The sequence below is a fragment of the Macaca fascicularis genome, chromosome 4 (genome assembly GCF_037993035.2).
Source record: "Macaca fascicularis isolate 582-1 chromosome 4, T2T-MFA8v1.1".
NCBI classification, from domain to species: domain Eukaryota; kingdom Metazoa; phylum Chordata; class Mammalia; order Primates; family Cercopithecidae; genus Macaca; species Macaca fascicularis.
The window spans coordinates 42,516,615-42,529,626 of NC_088378.1; the positions used below are offsets into that span (position 1 = coordinate 42,516,615).

Genomic DNA, 13,012 nt, shown 5'->3' on the forward strand with positions numbered 1-13,012 from the left:
ACACACTACATACCATATTTCAATTAATATTAATATTAAATTAATACTTGATAAGATTGCATTCAGAGCTCACAACTACCCTGTGAGGTAGACACCATCATTAATTCTACTTTACTCACAGGACATTGATGTTTAGGGTAATTATGTTATTTGCTCTATAATGTTATGCAAGTGAGCAGTGGACTCGGAATCTTAACCCATGGCCTTAGTTACTAGATTATGTGAAAGTATTCCACACAGAAAAAAAAAGCGATGCTCATGCTATGCTTGCTTCCTAGACTCATTTTAGCTAGAAGGGACACACGAGATCATGGATTATAATGTTCTCATTTTATATTAATTTTCTCAACTTAATTTTGATGTCAAACAGCCTGTAAATATTGTGTGGAATTTAATAGGAAGGTGGGTGCCAGCCTGAGACATCTGCCAGTCCACAGAGGAATGTCTGGCACCACTATGGTACTTTGGACTTCAGGGGTACTGGGGCCACTGGCTGTGTGGAAAGGAGGATCCTCTTTGAGGGGAAAGCACTGCACTGGCAGCTCTCATGGGTTGGGGCAGGTGCTGTCAGAAATTTCCAATGGCTCTTTAAAGCACCAAGATGCACAAAGGAGCATTTGCCTCAAAAAAGCATTTGCCACAGGGTTCCTTTAAATATCTGACTTTCTAAAGGGGCACAAAACGTGTGTGGTTTTGGAAAAGTTTTCTCTTTGCACAGCTTTATAAAAACCATGCATCTACAGGCACAGAACTAAACTAGGGCATCTTCAGAGTTCCTTTCTGACATCAGGATCCACGATTCTTCCTCAAAGAGGAGACGGCAGTCACTTCAGCGGAGGGCTAAAAATATTAGACCAATTTTAAATAAGCCAGGGGATTAAAAAAAAGTCCTCATTCTCCTTTGATACCTCACAGTGGGAGTGGAAGGACAACGTTTACAATTCGGAACTGCAAATTAGACAAAAATGAGGACCTGTTAGAATGGCAAGCTAATGAAAACATGCAAATGTAATCATAAAATGGCTAACTAATACTACTTCAGTTACTTATAGGTCAAAAATTTTGTGGTGGCAACTACTTGTAATATTGATTAAAAGTGATATTTAAAGAAAATTTCTGAAAATTCCAGAACACAACGTATTTTTAATGAGAATTTACTCATATTAATCTAACCCTTTATAAGAAATATTTTCACATTTTCTCCATTTGGCAATTTTCCTGAAATAAAGAGTATGATTAGAAACTATATTCTCAGGCTGGGCGTGGTGGCTTACGCCTGTAATCCCAGTACTTTGGGAGGCCAAGGCAGGAGGATCATCTGAGGTCGAGAGTTCGAGACCAGCCTGACCAACATGGAGAAACCCTGTCTCGTCTAAAAATACAAAATTAGCCGAGTGTGGTGGTGCATGCCTGTAATCCCAGCTACTCAGGAAGGCTGAGGCAGGAGAATCGATTGAACCCAGGAAGCAGAAGTTGCAGTGAGCCAAGATTGTGCCACTAAACTCCAGCCTGGGCAACAAGAGCGAAACTCAGTCTCAAAAAAAAAAAAAAAGGAATCTATACTCTCACTCTACAGAGATAATGTTATATGTTATATAAAGCATGATTAGTACTTTTGTTCTTCTTTTTTTTTTTTTGAGACGGGGTCTTACTCTATCATGCAGGCTGGAGTGCAGTAGCACGATGATCACGGCTCACTTCAGCCTCAACCTCCTGGGCTCAAGTGATCCTCCCACCTCAGCTTTGTGAGTAGCTGAACTATATAGGCACATGCCATCAAGCCTGGCATTATTTTTTTTTTTAATGTTTTAGATATGGGGACTCACTACGTTGCCTAGGCTGCTCTTGAACTCCTGGACTCAAGCGATCCTTCCACCTTGGCCTCCCAAAGTACTGGGATTACAGACATGAGCCACTGAACCCAGCCTGATTAGTAGTTTTCAAATGGTATTTTCTGCAGAGTTCTGACATTCTGTAAATATTGGATTAGATTTTCTTTAAATAGCTACCTTAAAGCTAAGATTAAAAAATAACACTCAAGAATGGCTATAATTAAAAAGCAAGGCCGGGCATGGTGGCTTACACCTGTAATCCCAGCACTTTGGGAGGCTGAGGCAGGTGGATCATTTGGGGCTAGGAGTTGGAGACCAGCCTGGGCAACATGGCAAAACCCCACCTCTACTAAAAATACAAAAAGAAAAAAAAAAAAAAAAAGAGCCAGGCATGGTGTCACACGCCGTAATCCCAACTACTCCAGAGGCTGAGGCAGGAGAATTGCTTCAACCCGGGAGGCAGAGGTTGCAGTGAACTGAGATTACACCACTGCACTCCAGTCTGGGCAACAGAGTGAGATTCAGTCTCAAAAAACAAAACAAAAGTCATAAGCAACAGATGTTGGCATGGATGTAGACAAAAGGAAACATTTACACACCATCGGTGGGAATGTATATTAGTACCACTTCTATGGAAAACAGTATGAAGATTTCGCGAAGAACTAAAAATAGAATGACCATTGGACCCAGCAATTCCACTACTGAGCATCTACCCAAAGGAAAAGAAATCATTACAGAAAAAAGATACCTGCACCCATATGTTTATCGCAGCACTATTCACAATGGCAGAGTCATGGAATCAACCTAAGTATCCAACAATAGTTGACTGGATAAAGAAAATGTAGTAGATACACATCATGGAATACTATCCAGCCATAAAAAAAGAATTAAATCATATCATTTGCAGGAACTTGGACAGAATTGGAGGCCATTATCCTAAGTGAAATAACTCAGAAACAGAAAATCAAATAGTGCATGTTCTCACCCTATTAGTGGGAGTCAAACAATTGGTACACATGGACACACAGATGGAAATAAATAAATAAAACTGGGGACTCCAAAAGGAGGGAGGGTGGAAGGGGGGTGAGGGTTAAAAATTACCTATTAGGGGGCCGTGCCAGTAGCTCATGCCTGTAATCCAAGCACTAATGGAGGCCGAGGCAGGCAGATCACCTGGGGTCAGGAGTTAGAGACCAGCCTGGCCAACAAAGAAAAACCCCGTCTCTACTAAAAACACAAAAATCAGCCGGGTATGGTTGTGGGTACCTATAATCCCAGCTACTTGGGAGGCTGAGGCAAGAGAACTGCTTGAACTCAGGAGGTACAGATTGCAGTCAGCCCAAGATCATGCTATCATACTCCAGCTTGGGTGACAAGAGCGAAACTCCATCTCAGAAAAAAAATAAAATAAAAAAATTATCTATTGGGTACAGTGTTCACTGTTTAGGTGATGGGTACACTACAAGTCCAAAGCTCACCATTACACAATATACCCATGTAACAAACCTGCACATATACTCCCTGAATCTAAAAAAAAAAAAAAATTGAATAAATAAGACTCAAGTTCAATAGTTTTACATACCAAATTTTAAGACAATGAGGGAATTAATTTATTAACTTATGCTGCTAAATTAACTTTCCAGTGGTCCTAGAAATAAAGCTATTCCTGCTATCTCTGTAAAACTAAAGTCTAAAGATCTATTTATTGTTGTAAAATAAACCAATATAAACTATTATCATTTGTAGCTACTTATCTATGTAATTCAGGATATTCAAATACTTTACAAATATAAAGAGAAGTCCAAAGCCCTTTTAAACTAAATTAATTTATTGTTCAAAATTGTCTTCTTTGCTTCATTGATGAACCCTATAAGAAGTTTAAATTATAGGGCTGGGCACAGTGGGTCACACCTGTAATCCCAGTGCTTTGGGAGGCCAAGGTGGGAGGGTTGCTTGAGGCCTCAACATTAGTACGTCCAGTATGTGTCACTTTTTTGAGCCCAGTTTAAAAGACAATGCATCCTTTTTCTACCATGAAATCTATGTCACAATTTTTTTTTTTTTTGAGACAGAGTTTTGCTCTTGTTGCCCAGGCTGTAGTGGAGTGCAATGGCGCAATCTCGGCTCATCGCAACCTCCGCTTCCTTGGTTCAAGCGATTCTCCTGCCTCAGCCTCCCGAGTAAGTGGGATTACAGGCATGCACCACCACGCCTGGCTAATTTTTGTATTTTCAGTAGAGACTGGGATTCTCTATGTTGGTCAGGCTGGTCTCGAACTCCTGACCTCAGGTGATCTGCCCGCCTTGGCCTCCCAAAGTGCTGGGATTACAAGCGCGAACCACTGCGCCTGGTCAAAAAAATGTTTTAATGGCAGTATAATAAATGGTAGTAAAACAAATGAAATACGATGCTGGATCTAAGAGAAGACTAGACAATATAAATTCATGACAGCTGACCAATTTTTTTTGCTCTTATCAAATTTCTGAAATTTAGTAAACTCATCAAATTCCACTGTCATTTATTCCAACTCTAGGAGAAATTCAGAAAATTTTCCTCTTGTCAAGTTGCAACAGATCTTAGGTTCTAAAACCATGGTTTTGTTCATTAGAAATGGAGTTTATTGTCTGTGGAGTGAAACAAAAGTGAGAGCAAGCCATCATGAATAAGCAAAGACTTTTTAGACACTGAACTGAGAGAATAACTGCAAAGGAGAGCATAATTTAAAGCCAGGTTATGCCTGCAACCACAGGCTAGAAACAAGATCCTAAATGTAAACTTATAAACTGTTCATTTCTGGAATTTTCCATTTAAAATTTTCAGACCATGGTTGACTGCAGGTAGTTGAAACTATAGAAAGTGAAACACAAATAAGAGAGGACTACTTTAAACAGGCTATTATCTATACGAGGAAAATGCAAGGTGCTTAGTGATGCTGATAAAAGTACATGGACATTTTTACCACTGACTTCTGTAATTTGTCACGATTGATTTCTTCATGTGTATAATTTCATAAGAGAAAGCATACAATGCAGTGAACATTTTCCTGAATTTATTATAAAGATTCTGAAATATAATCTGAGGGGGCAAAGTTCTTAAATAGATGGTTACTAAGTATGACCTGCTTAAATGAGAGGGAGATGGAGAAATAGAAGAAAGAGAAATTGAATGCAAAGTGGGTTAAGATGGGATTCTTCTTCTATTTCCCAAGGAAATGATGTGGGATGATGAGTGGATGCTAAAAGAAAAAAAGTAAGAAGTTTGCTGACTTCTTAGATTGTGTGAGAAAGGGAAAGAACTGATGGAAGAAGCAGTCATTCCTCTGTATCGGAAGGGGATTGGTTCTAGGACCCCAGAATACCACAAATCCATGCATACTAAAGTCCTGCACATCACAGACCCAGAAAGTCGGTTTTCTGTATAATGTAAGTTTTACACAATGTGAATACTGTATTTTCCATTCGCATTTGGTTTCAGATGCAGAAAATACCTGAGTATTGTATTTTCCATTCACATTTGGTTTCAGATGCTGGACCCAGAATGTATGGAGGACTGACTGTATTGAAAAAATCCATATAAGTGGGTCCTCCAAGTTCAAACGTGTTATATTCAAGGGTCAACTGTATTTAAAACAAGCACTGCAGTGTGAAAAGCTAGAAGGACCAGTTCAGTGGGCCAGTTGTCATTTTTCAGGTCATGGGTAGTGTTGACGTGTATGAGTATGAGTTGCTAGGAAAGTTTTGAAACATTCAGGTTAAAGCATAATTTGGTATTTCTAGCATGGTATTCTACATATACCATATTTTAAAATCTGAATGTGGTTTATTTTTAACAGTATTAAATCTTTTGCAACCTTCCTACTGTAATTCAAGGTCATTAAACATTGGGAGGACTCCAATACCAAAGTTAATTATAAAAACAGCAGTCATGATGTACTGCTTCAGTGAAGAAGTCCTATGATGATCTAGAGTCTAAAATATTTTTTTTCAGATCACTGATTTTTTAAAGCGAATACTACTGACACTTTTCTAAACTGAAAGCCTCTTGCTATCATTATCTGATTTGTGTTCACAATAACTCTCTGAGAATTGAAGGAAAGCAGTTATTATATCAGTCTTACAGATTCTGAAGCCCAGGTATAAAGTTTCTGGTAGTTCGAAGTTTTTAAAGTTCTATCCCAGTTAATAATCTACCAGATTATTAATAACAGGGCAAAAGGCCAGTTCTATCTCAAAACTTCATGTTAGTCCAGAAGGACTGAGAATACATAAGACTATAAACATTCACGTTTAGAAGAAAATAAATTCTAGCCCAATAGCTGAAGTATTGTATAGCTAAATAATCTAGTTTGAGCTTGCGAGTAAATACATAGGAAAAACTGACTGCACCTAAATATCATGTATTGTGAATATTAGAGAACTTATTTTCTTAAGGAAAAATCAAACCAAAGTGCATTTAAAATAGAAGGGATTTATTTACCTACCCCTTCATTAATTTGTTTGGCTTGGCAATATCGGAAAAGAGAAAGAAATCATACTGATATTGTAGTTAGGATTCTCCCTTGTCCCTCATGCATGATGAATTTTCCAAAAGTATATTTAGATTTTCCATAAATTCTTCAAAGCAGTTGAACTTCAATTTATTTAAATTGTCTTCAACAATAAACAAACTAGAACATAATTAAAAGACAATAGATGTTCAAACATTTAAGTTATTCAGTTGTGTGTAGCGTATCAAAGAGGTGACAAGCTGTTTTAAATCTTAAAGACACTGTGTATTTAATACAGACCTTTTCAATGAATATTTTCCTTTATAATTTATACTAGTTTTAAATAATAAATTTCAAATAAATAGGCCCTTTTGGTTTATTATTAGACTAATGATTTATTCTTTTCTCCCTTGCCCTCTTTTTAGAGCAAGAGTTGTTATGTAGCTATACAGGAATATGTATAACAGCATAAAAGCGTGCTTTTATGTTTCAAGTATTAAACTCAAATTTACCTCCTAATAAATGCAAATTTGAGCCCATAAGACCACTTCTTCACGAATTATCACTTCAGTGACACTTAGCATTCAAAGCAATATAAAACATAAAAAAGAGAAAATATATGTCTTTAATGATTAAGCCCAAGACTTTCTAAAAGTTCTAAAAGTAAATATTTTATCTCTTAATGGAACCTATAAAGACAAAACATTCCAGATAATGGAGTACAATATGCTTAGCTGCAGGTGAAGCAAGAAAGAGAGAGTCAATATGAAAATATGCCAACTATCACCCTGGTGTCAAGAAAAAGGGAAATTTCCGGAAGGAAGTCTTACTTTGCCTCAAAAAAGGAAGATGAGGCCAGGCGTGGTGGCTCACGCCTGTAATCCCAACATTTGGGAGGCCAAGGTAGGTGGATCACAAGGTCAGGAGTTCAAGACCAGCCCTGGCCAATACGGTGAAACTCCATCTCTATTAAAATACAAAAATTAGCTGGGCGTGGTGGTGGGTGCCTGTAGTCCCAGCTACTCAGAAGGCTGAGACAGGAGAATTGCTTGAACCCAGGTGGTGGAGGTTGCAGTGAGCCAAGATGGCACCACTGCACTCCAGCCTGGGCAACAGAGTGGGACTCTGTCTCAAAAAAAAAAAAAAAAAAAAGAGGATGAAAGTTATCTAGACTTATACTACCAGAAAGATGGAAAAGGGAGAGTCAAGCTGGCAACAATTATGTTTTCTTTCCAACCTCCAGATTCAGTAATTTTCCTGACCTGTGCTTTGGCCAGCCATTTCTTTCTAAGCCTCTGAACACTCCTCTTTCAGACAGTCAAGGCAGAGCTAACTTGGAGAAAACACAGAATGAATACACACAGGCATCAACACCAGTTTCTCAAGTCACCTTTGCCACCAACGAGACAGAAAAGCAGCAGCAGTCAAGAGCTCCAACTCTGAAACTGGGGAGCTGTGTCTTGGAATCCTAACTTGTAGCTTGTATCGGGTAGTGGGACTAAAGGGTTACATTCCAGCCTTCAAGGTGCTTACAGTTTAGCTGCCTGATTAGACAAATTCACAGGCCAATGTACAGAGCAGTGGCGTCCCAAAGTAAGGTGCATCAGAATCCCCGGGAGGGCTCGTTATAAAATCACTGTGGAGTCCACTCCCATATCTGATTCAGTAGGTCTGGGGTGGAGCCTGAGAACTTGGATTCCTAGCAAGTTCTCAATCAATGCTGATGCAGCGTCCTGTGAGCCACACCGTGAGAAAACTGTTTCAGAGTAAGACAAATACGTAAAGAGAAGTAGAAATAAAATTAAAGGGATCAATATGATATCCATTTAGGGTGGAGGTGAAAGTGAAAGAGGAGAAGTCTTCTCCACTTAGAGGAGGTGTTAGGTGGGGCTCCCAAAGAGGGCAATAGAATTTTGCTTCCTATATACTCCACGTGAGAAATGATAAAAGGCCCAAAGGAAAAGAGGGTTGGTCTGTTCTTTTTATTATGTCACAAATGATCCACACTCACCAAGTGAATAACTTAAAAGGGAACATAAGATAAAGAATTTAGCTGATACGGTACAGATCAATGATGGGGGAATGCTATATCTGGTATCTACCTTTAGTCCCTAAAGAATGCCATTTTGTTCCAGGAAAAGCTTTAGTTTTGCTACTGTAGAAATGTGTCTTACATGTCAAGATTCCCTTAAAGTGCTTGGAGGGTTCTAACATTTATTTTAACATTCCACTCCAGCTGCAACTGCAGGGAAAGCTTCCTGATCAGGCCACCACCATCTCTCGCCTGATGGTGACCTCCACCTGGTCTCCTGCTTTGACTCCCTCGTCTCCTTTACTGTGAACTTTCAACGCACAATCAGATTGATCCATTTCAAAATAATGAGTCAGATTATGTCACTTCTGAGTTCAAATCTCTCCACGCCCTGAATGTAAAAGCCAAAGTCCTCCTAATGGTTTCTAAGCCCTGCATGATCTGACTCAATGTGGGTGGCTGGCTGGTGCTCAGTGAGTTCCTTAAATGAATGAATGATCTGTATTTATTCAGCAGCATGCTTGAAAGGGTATTTTAACTATACTACAAAAGTGATGGCCCCACTGCTCACCCAGGTAGATTTTATCCTCGGCCACATTTTCCGCCTTCATCAACCCAAGGCATATGACCTGACCTCCCATTAAATGGGCCTCTTCTCCCATCCACAACTCACATATTTGAGTAATAGGTGGATGAGAGAAGAGTAGGTGGAACAGAATGAATAAGGAAGATAATGTCTGGTGCACCATCGTGGTTATCTATCCAAGGAAATTTTGCCTCAGTAGAATTTCAGGGAAACTGACCAATCTAGGATTAAAAAGTTCACCGCATCATGGACAACTCCCCAAAGCTTTCTAGTCAGACAGAACAGATGCCACAGGAAAGCTGCATTTTCAGAAAAACCTTGCAGGCAAGTTTAGGCGGGGAGTAAGATGGAAGAGAGGAGGTGGTGACAAAATGCCACCTTTGAAATGGACAGGTTTCTTTGCCAAGGGAGGGGGAAAAAAAGGAATAAGCAGACTGCCTAAAAATTATTTTATAATAGCACAATTCCAAATGACTTCTCATTTCAATTTACATTGTATATTTAGCAAAATAAAATGAACTGGTTGGGACGAACCACAGAGGGAAAATACACTATTAATTGTGGTCATCAGCTCAACAGTCTAACTGGAAATGAATTTGTTAACAATGCATTAACACATTTTAGAAAGACTGGTTTTCCCCCATGTCTTGGGATCAATATCTCTGTCACTGACATTAAACACCATAGACAATCTCATTTTATGTAGAAGGGTTAAAAATAAAAGGCCATTTTGATTAATATTCTTGCTCTGTGATTAATTCCTATTAGAGTGAAATTAAAACCTCCAAAAACAAAACAAAACAAACAAACAACAACAACAAAAAACCCCTTAGGAGTTAAACATTAAAACTTGAGCCTCTGGATAAACTGTTTGTTAGCTTTGTTTTTCATTGCACGCCATGGCAAGAATTACTATTAAGATGTCATTTGCCATTGCAGAAAATCAGCTTTTAACATTTCTTCTTGTCACGTGCCCAAATTAATTTAGGAAGCCTTGAAGAACTAAATCTGATTTAAATTAAGGTGAAAGCTTTCTGATGCCATGATTAATGCGAGTGTGCTGAGAGTCTGCAAGTCCTAGCTGAGCACCACCAGAGAGAGCCGCCAAATTGAAGGCGATCTCATTTCACTTTAGAATTATAAAGCCATATCATTGGCAGCAGAGGAGCATCACCAAGGTTACTCAAGATCAAATAGCCTGCAAAGATTCTAAGCCAACAGCAGAGACTTCGGTTGTACCGTGAATAACAAATCTTATCCACAGTACCTTCAATGTCGCGTTTTTATGCTGCCCTGAGTGAAATATAGAAGCCACTCAAGTTACTTACTTTATCGGGAGTTAAAATAGAATTGCTGAAACAGCAGACTGGCTGCAGACACAAAAACAAAACAAAAAGCCTTTGTTTAAACAATCCGTAGTGCTTTGTTAAGACCTGGATCATTTAAATGACTGTCTTTGCCATTCTATCTTTTCTGTGTTGCTTACCGTTTAAAAAAAAACAAAAAACAAAAAAACGGTGTGGGGGTGGGGGCAACACGTCTCTTTAACTATCTGAAAAAGCAATGATTGTTCATTTTTCCTTTGCTCTTGTATCCGACTTCCCTCTCCCAAGTTAAGGACACCGAGGAAAGCACTTCTTTCAGGGTTACTGTACCCAGAGTAGTACTTAGTATTACAGACAATTCCATGCCACCAAATCCAAGAGAAGTTAAATAGCCCCTTTTTGTATATAAATCCCGTTCTGTTAATCCCATATTTTTGTCTGCTCTTTTCTTTTTTCTCAATAGGGCATTTAATCCATGGTTTCATCCAGCTGGGCAACTTTCCCTCAGGACAAAAATTCCAATAGAGCCTAATGAAATACCACACATATTTTTTTAAGCCTTTAATAACATCATTTGTCTTTGAAAAGTCAACCTAATTAAATTCACAAGACCTGAGTGAGAGAGCACCAAATAAAGTCATCCTTTTCACCAAAGAACTAACAATATGGTGGGGGGCCATATTGCAAGCAAGGCTACCACACCATGTAATGAGCAGCCTCCATCTCTGGCTCCATCTCATAACATACTTCCCCAATTCCCTCTAGGAGACAGAGGCTGCATCCTCCGCCCCTCCGCTTTGCCCTGAGTTGACTGCCTCCTCCCTGCCTCTTCAGGGAACATCCTCCCATTCTCTTTCCATATCTGCAATCCTTTCCCCTCCTGTTGACTCCTTTTGTCTACAGCCCTGTTTGCATAAGCTCTAGTTTTTAAAACATGTTATAATATCAGCTGTACCCTGCCATCACCTCAAAATACTATCCCTTCCCTCTCTGCTCTGCTGGCATCATTCACTCACCTTCATTTCTTTAAAAAAAATTACTTTTATTGGTTTTCTGCTTATAAAAATCATTCTCCGGCCGGGCGCGGTGGCTCAAGCCTGTAATCCCAGCACTTTGGGAGGCTGAGACGGGCGGATCACGAGGTCAGGAGATCAAGACCATCCTGGCTAACACGGCGAAACCCCGTCTCTACTAAAAATACAAAAAAAAACTAGCCGGGCGAGGTGGCGTTGAGTGCCTGTAGTCCCAGCTACTCGGGAGGCTGAGGCAGGAGAATGGCGTGAACCCGGGAGGCGGAGCTTGCAGCGAGCCGAGATGGTGCCACTGCACTCCAGCCCGGGCGACAGAGCGAGACTCCGTCTCAAAAAAAAAAAAAAAAAATCATTCTCATCTCAGGAAATTTGGCTTCTTAATCTAAAGACTTCCTTGAAACTGCCCTTTCAGAGGTCACCAATCGCCACCTAACAACCAATTCAACAGCCTCTTCTTACAATGCCTCTCTCCCCACCTGTGAGCACCACGATGACTGCCTCATCCTGGCTGACTTTCTTCTTCCCGGCTGACTTTCTTCTTCCCCGCTTGTGCTCTTTTGCAGACTTCTCCCTCCCAGTGCCCTAAAGGAAAGCTTCCAAGCCTCAACCCTCCCTCCTCCTCACCACTGGCCCTCACCATCCCCAATCTCATCATTCCACATTCTCACCACTTGTTCCCCGGCTTTGACTCTGACCCCTCTCCTGAGTTTTAGGTGACTTTTCCAAACATTTTCAGGCCCTCTACAAACACAACAGTATTTGCAGTCCCAGTCACTGGACTGTGCACTGGGGACACACAAGTGAAAAGACAAAGCCCTGTTCCCACGGATGTTACTGTCAAGTGGGGAGATAAACGTGCAAACACAATTACATAGTGTATCATAAGCAGTGGAATGGTGGAGTGTAAGCTTCCATAAGAAGGTAGAAAAAGGCTTCCTGGGGCTGCCCAGGGGAATCCAGGAGAGGTTGTGGGGGACTCTAGCACCCAAGGATGACTCTCAAAGGGGAAACAGGAGTTGGCCAGGTGTGAGAGGTTGTGGTTCAGAAGGGAAAAGGTATGGCTTGGGACATGCAGTGGGTAGAAAGAAGAACAAGACAAGCTAGCATTCCAACTGAAGGACTTTATCATTACACGTGAAGGCACAAAGTAAAATCCCTGGATGGGGGAGTAGAGATGTCTGGGGAGCAAAAGTGATTCCGCAGATGAGATGAGACAAACAGGCTTGAGTTCAGGAAGGTTTCCAGATGCTAAGAGCTTAAGTTATATTCTGTTAATAATGGGGAGCCGGTAAAGAATTTTTAACTAGGACAGGCTGACCAAGTTTGTTTTAAAGATAACACCCAGAGGTGAGGCTTAATAATACCACCGCTATGAACCTTGTACACAAGCTAGTCATACATACATCTTATCTCTGGCTAGCTTTCAGCCTCTGGAGGAAAGCACTAATGTCATTCATCTTTGATTGCACTATAACATCCAGCCTCACTTGCAGTATGCACTTAGACAATTTTTCCGTCCACACAGACTTAAGATGACACATTCCAGTTTGTCAGGACTTAGGCTCAGCCGACAGTAATATCTTTGTGTCAGTTACCTTCACACATATTACCCTCAAACAGTTAAGTGCTGAGAAGCCAATCAGAATTTTAGAGCTTAGCAGGGAACATAGAGATCATAAATTGTTTTTCAGAGGAGGAAGCCAAGTACAAAGATGGGATA

General features: G+C 40.2%; 1 protein-coding gene across 12 annotated transcripts in view; it reads right to left on the bottom strand.

The window, feature by feature from the left end:
- Window positions 1-13,012, bottom strand: part of NHSL1 (NHS like 1) — a 234,648-nt gene that overhangs the window by 51,786 nt on the left and 169,850 nt on the right. The gene's annotated exons all lie outside the window — the stretch shown is intronic.